This window comes from Giraffa tippelskirchi, chromosome 7 (assembly GCF_054371585.1).
Source record: "Giraffa tippelskirchi isolate mGirTip1 chromosome 7, T2T-mGirTip1v1.2.pri, whole genome shotgun sequence".
NCBI lineage: Eukaryota > Metazoa > Chordata > Mammalia > Artiodactyla > Giraffidae > Giraffa > Giraffa tippelskirchi.
Window position 1 is genome coordinate 65793807 of NC_137281.1, and position 12402 is coordinate 65806208.

At 55.0% G+C, this 12402-nt stretch overlaps 1 long non-coding RNA gene across 1 annotated transcript in view; it reads left to right on the forward strand.

Annotated features, from left to right (window-relative positions):
• The window catches only part of LOC145514126 (uncharacterized), a 196427-nt gene that overhangs the window by 162900 nt on the left and 21125 nt on the right, over positions 1-12402 (forward strand). The gene's annotated exons all lie outside the window — the stretch shown is intronic.

Below are 12402 nucleotides of genomic sequence, written 5' to 3' on the forward strand. Positions count from 1 at the left end.
CAGGGCAGGCTCTCCCTGCCGAGGCGGTGACTCCTCCTCTGCCTCGGGTTCTCCTGCCAAAGCCCGAGCAGGTACAGGTGCACGTGGAGGTGGAGGTTCTGGCTGAGGGGGTGGGACATCAGTGCCTGGGGCTGGGGGCCCTGCAGGCACGGAGATCCGATCTGCCCGGTGTGCTGGCCAGTACCCAGCTGGCCTGGTGTCTCTGCGAGGGCAAGTCTCGGTTCTCCATCTGGCCTCGGTGGATCCCTGGGTCCTGCACCTGGAGCCACCACCTCTGTAGGGACAGGTCTGGGAAGTAGAGCCTGGTTCCAGTTGGAGGCCAGTGCTAGAGCTGGGGGAGAAGCAAAGTTTGCCCACAGGCCAGCCTTGGCATGTGCGTATCCCGGGACAGAAAGCTTCCAAGAGATTCCCAAAGAATACCCAGGGTCGGATGTCTTTTGGGACTGAAGTGTGCAAGATGGGGGTGGGGGTGTGAGGCCAGCGCTTGCTGCAGGCCCAGCAGCATCTTTCGGGGACTCGTCCGTGTGTAGCTCAGCACCCCCTCCCCACACACTCCCGTGCACCAGCCCCAGCGTCCTCACCTCTGTGCTCTGGCGTGCTGGGCTCCAGGTCCTCCTGCTGCCTCAGAGGCCGGGGTTCTCGGGACTCTGGGTCGGAGCCGGGTGTGCTGAGCTCCGTGGCAGCCTCAGACTGGGCCGCCGGGTGTATCCTGGGCGGTGTCTCGGCAGCAGGCCTTCCCCGCCTCCGCTTCGCCCCCGGTGGGGCTGATGCCTCCGTGGGCACGCTCACCTGGAGCCTGCACTGGGCCTCACGGGCGGGGGGGTGGTGCTCCGACCCCTCCCTCCGGGAGGTGGACGGGGTGTCCCCGTCCTCGGCCTCATCACGTGGGAAGCTCTGCAACGACAGTGACCGTCAGCCAGCCGTGCTGGGAGTTTTCCGAGCTGGGCCTGGCCAGTGGAGCCGCTGCTTCTACCTGCTCGAACTTCTCTTCCCAGAAGGGTCAGAGACGTGTGTCTGCTCAGATCCCCACCCGGGAGGAAAGAGACCCACCTGAGGGTGTGAGGTCAGCCTGGGCGGCCGGCGCTGCCCGCACTCTCCCCATCCCACCCAGCCTGCTCTCCCCTGGGGTGTGGACACAACTTGTCCGCAGGCTTCTGACCCCACATCCGCCTGGGCTTCCTTGAGGGAGACACACCCCGAGAAACCCGCATCCACACACACAGGCAAAGGACCCGGTGTTTCCGGGTGGCATGGGAGAGGTGGCCCGGCCCCGCCTGGGGCTCCCCGTGTTACCTTTCTGTTTCTCCGGGCAAAGGGCCAGAGGCCTCTCGGGGGTGCCCTGAGCCAACGTCGACAGGGTGCCCACGCACACTGCCTGTGAGCTCTCCTGAGGCCCCGGCCTCTGGGCAGGGGCAAACAGCAGAACATCCTGGCAGCAAGTGATCTGGCTGGGGGCTCCTCTCCGCTCTGGAGGCCTGGATACCCGGGTTGCGGGTTCTGTTGGGTTCTGTTGCCGGCAGGTGACATCATTTCCTGGGGTTCGTGCTGAGGTCCCTTCCCCAAAACTTCGCAAGGGAATCTCTGGGTTTCTGACTGCTCGACCACCCCCCTTAGGCCATGTGCAGGCACAGTGACAGCCACAGAGCCCAGCCCACAGCCCTGGGGAGGCCTGGGTGCAGCCAGGGCCTGAGCTCCGAGGACCCCGCTGCTCTCAGACCAGGCTCCTTCTTCTCATAAGTGGTGTGGCCCTGGACAAGCATATGCCCCTCAGGGTTTCCCCGGTCTCTCCATCTGCAGAGTGGGGGTCATTCTCCCATCTGTTTCCTAGGTCTGTCGGCCTACGAGCAGCTCCATGCCTTTCCACCTGGGGCTGATATCACGTGGAGCTTGTGCGCTGAGACTTCAGAAAGAAAGACTCCATCCAGGGCTGACACAGCACAGAATGGGGCAGAACGAGGCCTGGATGCGCCGTGGTACCCAGGAAAAGGCACTCCCCCTCCTGACTGTTTGGAGACCCTGCATGCAAGTTGGAGGACCGAAAGGAAGACTCGAAGGTCTCCCTCTCTGATAGAAAAGAGTAGCCAACTTTCTGGTCCTCTGTTTCCATTGAGATTCTGTTCAAGTGTCCCAGCTCGGCTTCTGCGGGTGGCTGAGCTTCTAATGGCTCCCTGCGTTCTTGTCTTTTCCTCTCCAAACCTTCCGTCCGTTTCCCCCTTCTGGGGTGGATGGGCGCTGTCATTGCTTCTACCTTCGAGACAGATTGATGAAAAGTCTGGACCATCGACTCCTTTCCTCTCTTTAGTTCCGTGTCTCTCTCTGGCTGTGTCCCTCTCTTTTCCTTTCTCGATTCAGTCTGTGTCTTCCTCTTTCTCTCTCGTGTGTGGATGGATGGATGCTAGGAATGCACATGTATATGATTAGATGAGGGTTATGTTTTAGGGATAGGTTAGAGGGAGAGAAAGGCTTTAGGTCGGAGTTGGTCATGGGGGAAGGGTCAAGGGTGGTGGTGGTGTTTCTTGGAATCTGAGTGCTGTGCATTCTTCGTCTCTTTCCGTATGAACCCCTTCTCAGATACACCACTTGCAAGGAGTCTCTCATGTTCCGTTTCCTATCTTTTGCATTTGTGAATGCTTAGCTTCTCTGTTGTGAAGAGGTTCCATTGGATGGAAACCCATTGGTGTACTTGGTTTCCCTCTTTCCCTTACTTCAAGAGACCCATTTCTACCTCCGCCCAGCAAATGGCAAGGAGACTCTGATGTTAAGGAGCCTTTGACCTACGCTTCTTTCTAGCTATCTCATGACATCAGTCTTTAGGGTGAGGTTTTTCCCCGATATTGAGGTGGTGTGAGATCAAAACCAATAGCGTTCTTCAGATGTAGCTGTCTGGTTTTCCCATGGACATTGATTGAAGAGGCTTTCTTGTTCCCATTTGGATATTCTCCCCTTCTGTGTCAGAGATGAGTTGACCTTGGATGCCGGGGTTTGTTTCTGGACCCTCAACTTTATTCCATCGATCTGGATCTGTGTGTGTTGTTGTATTCCCAATAGCATACTGTCCTGCTGCTGCCGCTGCGGCTAAGTCACTTCAGTCGTGTCTGACTCTGCGCGACCCCATGGCCTGCAGCCTACCAGGCTCCTCCGTCCAGGGCATTTTCCAGGCAAGAGTACTGGAGTGGGTCGCCATCGCCTTCTCCGATACTCTCCTGAGGATCCTAGTTTGGTCGTCTAATTTCCTTTCACACAACCTTGGACGTCCGTATCGGGGCTTTTTCGTCGGATTGTATTGACAATTTAGGCTCTTTTCTGTTTCCGTAACCCCTTTTGCAATTCTTTGTTCGGTGCGAACATGCATTGGCATTTTGGGAGGAATAGCATCGAAGCTGTGGATTGCCTTGTGGGGCTGTGACATCATTTTCCCAATAGGAATTCTTTCAAGCCCTGAGCACAGCTTCTCTTTCCAGTGATTGGTGTGGGCTTGATCTTCTTTCTTCCATCTCTCGCCGTTTTGTGAGAACAGGTCCTTCCTTCCCTTCTGGGTTAGATGGACTCGTGGGTATCACTTCAGTGAATGGCATTGTCAGTGGGGGTGATAATTCCCTTCTCATTGGAAGACTTTGCGGTGAGTATTAGAAGTGCAAGTGATTTCTCTTCCCCTTCCTCCCTGTCCATCTCTCAGAGCCACCGGGAAACAGAGGCCTCATCCAGGGTCACACAGGCCTGAGGGAGTGCAACTAGACTGTTGTTTCTTCAGGCCCTCAGTGCTGGACATCATCCGGGATACTCTGTGTGTGTCTTCCTCAGTCTGGCGTCCCTTCAGACCTTTCCCTAGTTTTCACAGGCTTGTTGTGTTGGTGTTCTTTGTCTGTTTGGAGACACGTCCTTGAGAAGCTTTGTGTTTCCACTCATTCGTCTCGCGATGTATGACCTGTCTTTTGCTTTTGTAATGAGGTCTTTCCCACGGTAGATATCTTTGATTTTGCAAAGTCCACTGTATTCTCTGGGTTGTTTTGTGGACTGCCTTTTAGTTTTGTGTGTGAAGACTCAAAGCACGTGTCCGGTTTCTGCTCATTGTTCTTCTAGATTTGTGACAAGTTTTCATGGAAACTTTGTCTAGGGATAACTGGAAGTGAACTCGGTGTAAGGTGTCAAGTCTCCATCTCCATTCATGTCATGCCCTGCAGTTTCCAATTCCCTGTTCCTGAGTGGTTTTGGAGACCTTGTGGGAAGTTTGGTTGCATCGGAGTTTGCATTTCCACCTTGAGTAGATTCACACTGTTCTGCCCTCAGGGACACTGTCAAGGGGGAGTGAGGAGCAGCCTGCACTTGCAGCAGTGACCACACGGTGGGGCGAGTGCTGCTGTCCCCTCTGGGAGCCCCAGGCCACAGGCATCCCAGTGAGGAGCCAGCTCTGTGCTCAGCTGAAAGGAGTTATTCTCTCAGGAGCCTCTGAGCCCTTGCCTTTGGATCACCCAGGGTGGGCATTTACTGTGACAGAAAAAAATTGCCCTGAATTCCATGGACGGAAGAGCCTGGCTGTGTAGAGTTCGTGAGTTGCCGTGAATCAGACACAACTGAGGACACAAAAACTCAATAGACTAAAACACTTTTGGGGGGTGGGGGGAGTGAAAGGGGGTGATGTGGGGTTTTTTGTCTTATATAATAGCCAAGGGAAATCTAGTTTAAACCTAAATTCACATAGATGGGAAAGGTATAGCTCTCCGTCACCCTATTAAAAAAAAAAAAAAAAAAACGACTTAACTTTTCTGAAAGTTTATTTAGTAGCTTCCTTGAGCAGTTCATTGTGAAGCTTTTTTTTTTTTTCTGTGACATTGGCCTCATTAAAAAGTACGGTTTGCGTTTACTGGATAATTTTGTTCATTGGTTTGTTAGGGAATCTTGGTAATATCTGAGTTTCCTGGGGAGCATGGTCACATGACCTGGCCCTGGCCAATCGGTGCGTTCCACCTCCCTGGCCACTGTGATTGGCTCCGGACTGGGGCAGTGCCCAATCGGGGCCCAGGGCCGGGCCTCACGTTGGAAGCCAGGGGAAGACGAGCTCTCGTCCTGCTGGGGTAGGGGAAGGGGTGGGGCCGGGGGAGGTCAGGCTCCAGCAGTGGGAGGGGCTTGAGGTCCGCCTGCGGCAGTTGGTGACCTTCCTGCTCCCCTCAGGGCAGAGCCGCCGGCCTGAGAATGAGGGCGCTGCTGAGCCCAGGGGCTGGGATGGCCCGTTGCTGCTGTGGTCCCAGAGCTCCACCCGAGACCTGAGGGAGGCCGTCTGCCCGTGAGTCCTCTCCCGCTTGTCTGTCAGCTTGTTTGAAGCATGCTGGGTTTTCTGCCCAGCTGGCTAAGGGGAGTCCCTGGAAATGCAAGGGTGTGGGTTTTGGCAGACTTCAGGGAAGACATGCCAGATGAGCCTGGGAGACTCCAGCTTAATCTGGATTCAGGAGATATCTCTTCGGGCCAGCTAGTAATTGTAGGATAAGCCTAATGAGTCTTCACAGGATGAAGAGAGTAACGTGCCAAGGTAGCAATCGATGTCCTCCTTCGAGAGGATGAAGCTGGTGCTCAGAGAAGGGGGGAACTTGGCCACAGCAAGGAGGTGTGCACCCAGACAGAACCCCCAGATCCGGCCATTTGAGCTCAGGGAGGCCAGTGGTGTGGCTTGTCCCTGTGGCAGGGGCCGAGGCACGCAGCCCACCCTGATTCCTGTGGGGGCCTGACTTGGGAAGTGCCATCTGGTAGCTTTGAGACTCACCAAACCAAATTGCACTGGAGAGAGGAAGGACACCTTCCTTCATCCACCCCCCACCCCCGCCGGATTCCCACATACCCTGACCCCTTTCTCTGGATTTCGGAGCCATTTCCAGAGTCCCGCTCATATGACCTCATTCGAAGTGCACTGTGGACGAGCTGCCATGTGCAGCTGCTACCACAGCAGCCAAGGGCTTTAGCTCCCGAGTACCTCCCTTCCTTTGGAACTTGGGGGCCCTCTACTCCCCACTTGCACACCACAGACCTTTGCTGAGGATTGTGGGGACCCTCACTCAGTTTGCAGCACGTTGTAGCCATCCCTGTCCTCTCAATACCTCCCTTGCAACTCAGCTTGTGAGCTCCTTTGGAGCAGCGTGGCCCACCTGGCTGCAACGGAAGAGACACAGCTGACAGGGAAACAACAGCTTAGATCTGACAGCCGGAAAGCTCTGTCAAAAGGGACCTCCCTCTTCACACCGTAGAGGCTGTAGGAGCCGCCAGGGTTTGGGAACCAGTGCTGGGGCCAAAATGACTCCACAGCTGTTTTCCTTCCTGGGGAGGGTTCTGGCTCCAGTGGGAATGGCTCAAGTCTCCTAAGGTTCTGAAAGCCCACTGTGTGCAGATTCACGGTACACAGAGAGGAGAAGGTGGAGTCCTGCCCTGGAGGTGGGCACAGCTCACGGATGAGCCAGGCAGGCAGGCAGGCAGGCAGGGCATGAGAACACCTGAGCTGCCTTCATGAGTGAATGGTGTGGGGGCAGAGGAAGAGAAGCCGGTCTGCTCCCTCATGTGGTGCCCAGGGCAGGTTGTCCCCAGAGGAAACCCTTACGACGGTGAGGACTATCACTGCTGTTTCCCAAGGGGTTCCGTCGGTGCGTGTCTTCCCCGGAGCGGTCAGGCCGTCTCTAAAGTACACTGGCCATGGGCATTGCCTCTCCTTGGAACTTCCCATGTGTTTCTCTTTTTTATGGAACAGTGATTTTTTAGAGGGGTTCTGGGCCACAAGGTTGTTGGGTCATTTTCTAGCCTTCTGTCGTGAAGAACGCTTTCCTGGGCGTTGGGGTGGTTTGTTGTTCCAGCTCCCTTTCTTGGCTTCTTTTGGGAGCTGGTGCAACAAGAGGAGCTCAGCCTCTGCCTTCTGGCTGAGATGTCACCCTTCAAACAGCAATGCCTGCCTGGAGATAATGATGGCATTTGCCAAAAGGGCTTCGTTTGGCACATGATATCTTGAAAGGACGTACACCGTCCTTTCAGCTATCAAAGGCTAGTTCAAATGACATACAAATGAGAACTCTCCAATGGAGTCTTACAGTAGGTGGAGAGTCCGAAAAAAACTCCTTCAGTCATTTCACTGAGAGTCATTGATTGGGGACACCAAGAATATAGGAAGGAATGCAGAAAGAAAAGATGAAATTGTGTTCAGGATCGGGGGGAGGGATGAACAGGGCGTGCTTGCCTTGAATCCAGGCTTTGTTGGGGGGTGGGGCATAAAGATCGAACGGGTCTGAAACTACAAAGTGGGATGGTAACACAGTATCACCAGAGTTACACAACAGTGTTCCCAAATTGCAACAATGATGAAAAAGTTTACTAATCCCAACTTAACCAAGAGAAATACAGGAAACCATACACAAAATAAAACATCACCAGAAAGGTGGAAACAAACCAAATGCAAAGCAGTTCAGGGGAAAGGAACTCCATGTCCCCTGGGGGCAGACCGAGTTGCCGGCGTCCACGGTGAGCAGACAGGGATGGAGGCTGCAGAGCCGACCGCTCCCCTGGACGTGGTGTTTCCGGCAAGGGCTCTGGGTCTCTGCCCAGAGCGGGGGCTCGTTCTTCCTGCAGGGGCGAGTGAGTCATCGTCGGCGTCTGGGTGTTGCGCGGGAGCCAGGGCAGGCTCTCCCTGCCGAGGCGGTGACTCCTCCTCTGCCTCGGGTTCTCCTGCCAAAGCCCGAGCAGGTACAGGTGCACGTGGAGGTGGAGGTTCTGGCTGAGGGGGTGGGACATCAGTGCCTGGGGCTGGGGGCCCTGCAGGCACGGAGATCCGATCTGCCCGGTGTGCTGGCCAGTACCCAGCTGGCCTGGTGTCTCTGCGAGGGCAAGTCTCGGTTCTCCATCTGGCCTCGGTGGATCCCTGGGTCCTGCACCTGGAGCCACCACCTCTGTAGGGACAGGTCTGGGAAGTAGAGCCTGGTTCCAGTTGGAGGCCAGTGCTAGAGCTGGGGGAGAAGCAAAGTTTGCCCACAGGCCAGCCTTGGCATGTGCGTATCCCGGGACAGAAAGCTTCCAAGAGATTCCCAAAGAATACCCAGGGTCGGATGTCTTTTGGGACTGAAGTGTGCAAGATGGGGGTGGGGGTGTGAGGCCAGCGCTTGCTGCAGGCCCAGCAGCATCTTTCGGGGACTCGTCCGTGTGTAGCTCAGCACCCCCTCCCCACACACTCCCGTGCACCAGCCCCAGCGTCCTCACCTCTGTGCTCTGGCGTGCTGGGCTCCAGGTCCTCCTGCTGCCTCAGAGGCCGGGGTTCTCGGGACTCTGGGTCGGAGCCGGGTGTGCTGAGCTCCGTGGCAGCCTCAGACTGGGCCGCCGGGTGTATCCTGGGCGGTGTCTCGGCAGCAGGCCTTCCCCGCCTCCGCTTCGCCCCCGGTGGGGCTGATGCCTCCGTGGGCACGCTCACCTGGAGCCTGCACTGGGCCTCACGGGCGGGGGGGTGGTGCTCCGACCCCTCCCTCCGGGAGGTGGACGGGGTGTCCCCGTCCTCGGCCTCATCACGTGGGAAGCTCTGCAACGACAGTGACCGTCAGCCAGCCGTGCTGGGAGTTTTCCGAGCTGGGCATGGCCAGTGGAGCCGCTGCTTCTGCCTGCTCGAACTTCTCTTCCCAGAAGGGTCAGAGACGTGTGTCTGCTCAGATCCCCACCCGGGAGGAAAGAGACCCACCTGAGGGTGTGAGGTCAGCCTGGGCGGCCGGCGCTGCCCGCACTCTCCCCATCCCACCCAGCCTGCTCTCCCCTGGGGTGTGGACACAACTTGTCCGCAGGCTTCTGACCCCACATCCGCCTGGGCTTCCTTGAGGGAGACACGCCCCGAGAAACCCGCATCCACACACACAGGCAAAGGACCCGGTGTTTCCGGGTGGCATGGGAGAGGTGGCCCGGCCCCGCCTGGGGCTCCCCGTGTTACCTTTCTGTTTCTCCGGGCAAAGGGCCAGAGGCCTCTCGGGGGTGCCCTGAGCCAACGTCAACAGGGTGCCCACGCACACTGCCTGTGAGCTCTCCTGAGGCCCCGGCCTCTGGGCAGGGGCAAACAGCAGAACATCCTGGCAGCAAGTGATCTGGCTGGGGGCTCCTCTCCGCTCTGGAGGCCTGGATACCCGGGTTGCGGGTTCTGTTGGGTTCTGTTGCCGGCAGGTGACATCATTTCCTGGGGTTCGTGCTGAGGTCCCTTCCCCAAAACTTCGCAAGGGAATCTCTGGGTTTCTGACTGCTCGACCACCCCCCTTAGGCCATGTGCAGGCACAGTGACAGCCACACAGCCCAGCCCACAGCCCTGGGGAGGCCTGGGTGCAGCCAGGGCCTGAGCTCCGAGGACCCCGCTGCTCTCAGACCAGGCTCCTTCTTCTCGTAAGTGGTGTGGCCCTGGACAAGCATATGCCCCTCAGGGTTTCCCCGGTCTCTCCATCTGCAGAGTGGGGGTCATTCTCCCATCTGTTTCCTAGGTCTGTCGGCCTACGAGCAGCTCCATGCCTTTCCACCTGGGGCTGATATCACGTGGAGCTTGTGCGCTGAGACTTCAGAAAGAAAGACTCCATCCAGGGCTGACACAGCACAGTATGGGGCAGAACGAGGCCTGGATGCGCCGTGGTACCCAGGAAAAGGCACTCCCCCTCCTGACTGTTTTGAGACCCCGCATGCAAGTTGGAGGACCGAAAGGAAGACTCGAAGGTCTCCCTCTCTGATAGAAAAGAGTAGCCAACTTTCTGGTCCTCTGTTTCCATTGAGATTCTGTTCAAGTGTCCCAGCTCGGCTTCTGCGGGTGGCTGAGCTTCTAATGGCTCCCTGCGTTCTTGTCTTTTCCTCTCCAAACCTTCCATCCGTTTCCCCCTTCTGGGGTGGATGGGCGCTGTCATTGCTTCTACCTTCGAGACAGATTGATGAAAAGTCTGGACCATCGACTCCTTTCCTCTCTTTGGTTCCGTGTCTCTCTCTGGCTGTGTCCCTCTCTTTTCCTTTCTCGATTCAGTCTGTGTCTTCCTCTTTCTCTCTCGTGTGTGGATGGATGGATGCTAGGAATGCACATGTATATGATTAGATGAGGGTTATGTTTTAGGGATAGGTTAGAGGGAGAGAAAGGCTTTAGGTCGGAGTTGGTCATGGGGGAAGGGTCAAGGGTGGTGGTGGTGTTTCTTGGAATCTGAGTGCTGTGCATTCTTCGTCTCTTTCCATATGAACCCCTTCTCAGATACACCACTTGCAAGGAGTCTCTCATGTTCCGTTTCCTATCTTTTGCATTTGTGAATGCTTAGCTTCTCTGTTGTGAAGAGGTTCCATTGGATGGAAACCCATTGGTGTACTTGGTTTCCCTCTTTCCCTTACTTGAAGAGACCCATTTCTACCTCCGCCCAGCAAATGGCAAGGAGACTCTGATGTTAAGGAGCCTTTGACCTACGCTTCTTTCTAGCTATCTCATGACATCAGTCTTTAGGGTGAGGTTTTTCCCCGATATTGAGGTGGTGTGAGATCAAAACCAATAGCGTTCTTCAGATGTAGCTGTCTGGTTTTCCCATGGACATTGATTGAAGAGGCTTTCTTGTTCCCATTTGGATATTCTCCCCTTCTGTGTCAGAGATGAGTTGACCTTGGATGCCGGGGTTTGTTTCTGGACCCTCAACTTTATTCCATCGATCTGGATCTGTGTGTGTTGTTGTATTCCCAATAGCATACTGTCCTGCTGCTGCCGCTGCGGCTAAGTCACTTCAGTCGTGTCTGACTCTGCGCGACCCCATGGCCTGCAGCCTACCAGGCTCCTCCGTCCAGGGCATTTTCCAGGCAAGAGTACTGGAGTGGGTCGCCATCGCCTTCTCCGATACTCTCCTGAGGATCCTAGTTTGGTCGTCTAATTTCCTTTCACACAACCTTGGACGTCCGTATCGGGGCTTTTTCGTCGGATTGTATTGACAATTTAGGCTCTTTTCTGTTTCCGTAACCCCTTTTGCAATTCTTTGTTCGGTGCGAACATGCATTGGCATTTTGGGAGGAATAGCATCGAAGCTGTGGATTGCCTTGTGGGGCTGTGACATCATTTTCCCAATAGGAATTCTTTCAAGCCCTGAGCACAGCTTCTCTTTCCAGTGATTGGTGTGGGCTTGATCTTCTTTCTTCCATCTCTCGCCGTTTTGTGAGAACAGGTCCTTCCTTCCCTTCTGGGTTAGATGGACTCGTGGGTATCACTTCAGTGAATGGCATTGTCAGTGGGGGTGATAATTCCCTTCTCATTGGAAGACTTTGCGGTGAGTATTAGAAGTGCAAGTGATTTCTCTTCCCCTTCCTCCCTGTCCATCTCTCAGAGCCACCGGGAAACAGAGGCCTCATCCAGGGTCACACAGGCCTGAGGGAGTGCAACTAGACTGTTGTTTCTTCAGGCCCTCAGTGCTGGACATCATCCGGGATACTCTGTGTGTGTCTTCCTCAGTCTGGCGTCCCTTCAGACCTTTCCCTAGTTTTCACAGGCTTGTTGTGTTGGTGTTCTTTGTCTGTTTGGAGACACGTCCTTGAGAAGCTTTGTGTTTCCACTCATTCGTCTCGCGATGTATGACCTGTCTTTTGCTTTTGTAATGAGGTCTTTCCCACGGTAGATGTCTTTGATTTTGCAAAGTCCACTGTATTCTCTGGGTTGTTTTGTGGACTGCCTTTTAGTTTTGTGTGTGAAGACTCAAAGCACGTTTCCGGTTTCTGCTCATTGTTCTTCTAGATTTGTGACAAGTTTTCATGGAAACTTTGTCTAGGGATAACTGGAAGTGAACTCGGTGTAAGGTGTCAAGTCTCCATCTCCATTCATGTCATGCCCTGCAGTTTCCAATTCCCTGTTCCTGAGTGGTTTTGGAGACCTTGTGGGAAGTTTGGTTGCATCGGAGTTTGCATTTCCACCTTGAGTAGATTCACACTGTTCTTTCCTCAGGGACACTGTCAAGGGGGAGTGAGGAGCAGCCTGCACTTGCAGCAGTGACCACACGGTGGGGCGAGTGCTGCTGTTCCCTCTGGGAGCCCCAGGCCACAGGCATCCCAGTGAGGAGCCAGCTCTGTGCTCAGCTGAAAGGAGTTAGTCTCTCAGGAGCCTCTGAGCCCTTGCCTTTGGATCACCCAGGGTGGGCATTTACTGTGACAGAAAAAAATTGCCCTGAATTCCATGGACGGAAGAGCCTGGCTGTGTAGAGTTCGTGAGTTGCCGTGAATCAGACACAACTGAGGACACAAAAACTCAATAGACTAAAACACTTTTTGGGGGTGGGGGGAGTGAAAGGGGGTGATGTGGGGTTTTTTGTCTTATATAATAGCCAAGGGAAATCTAGTTTAAACCTAAATTCACATAGATGGGAAAGGTATAGCTCTCCGTCACCCTATTAAAAAAAAAAAAAAACGACTTAACTTTTCTGA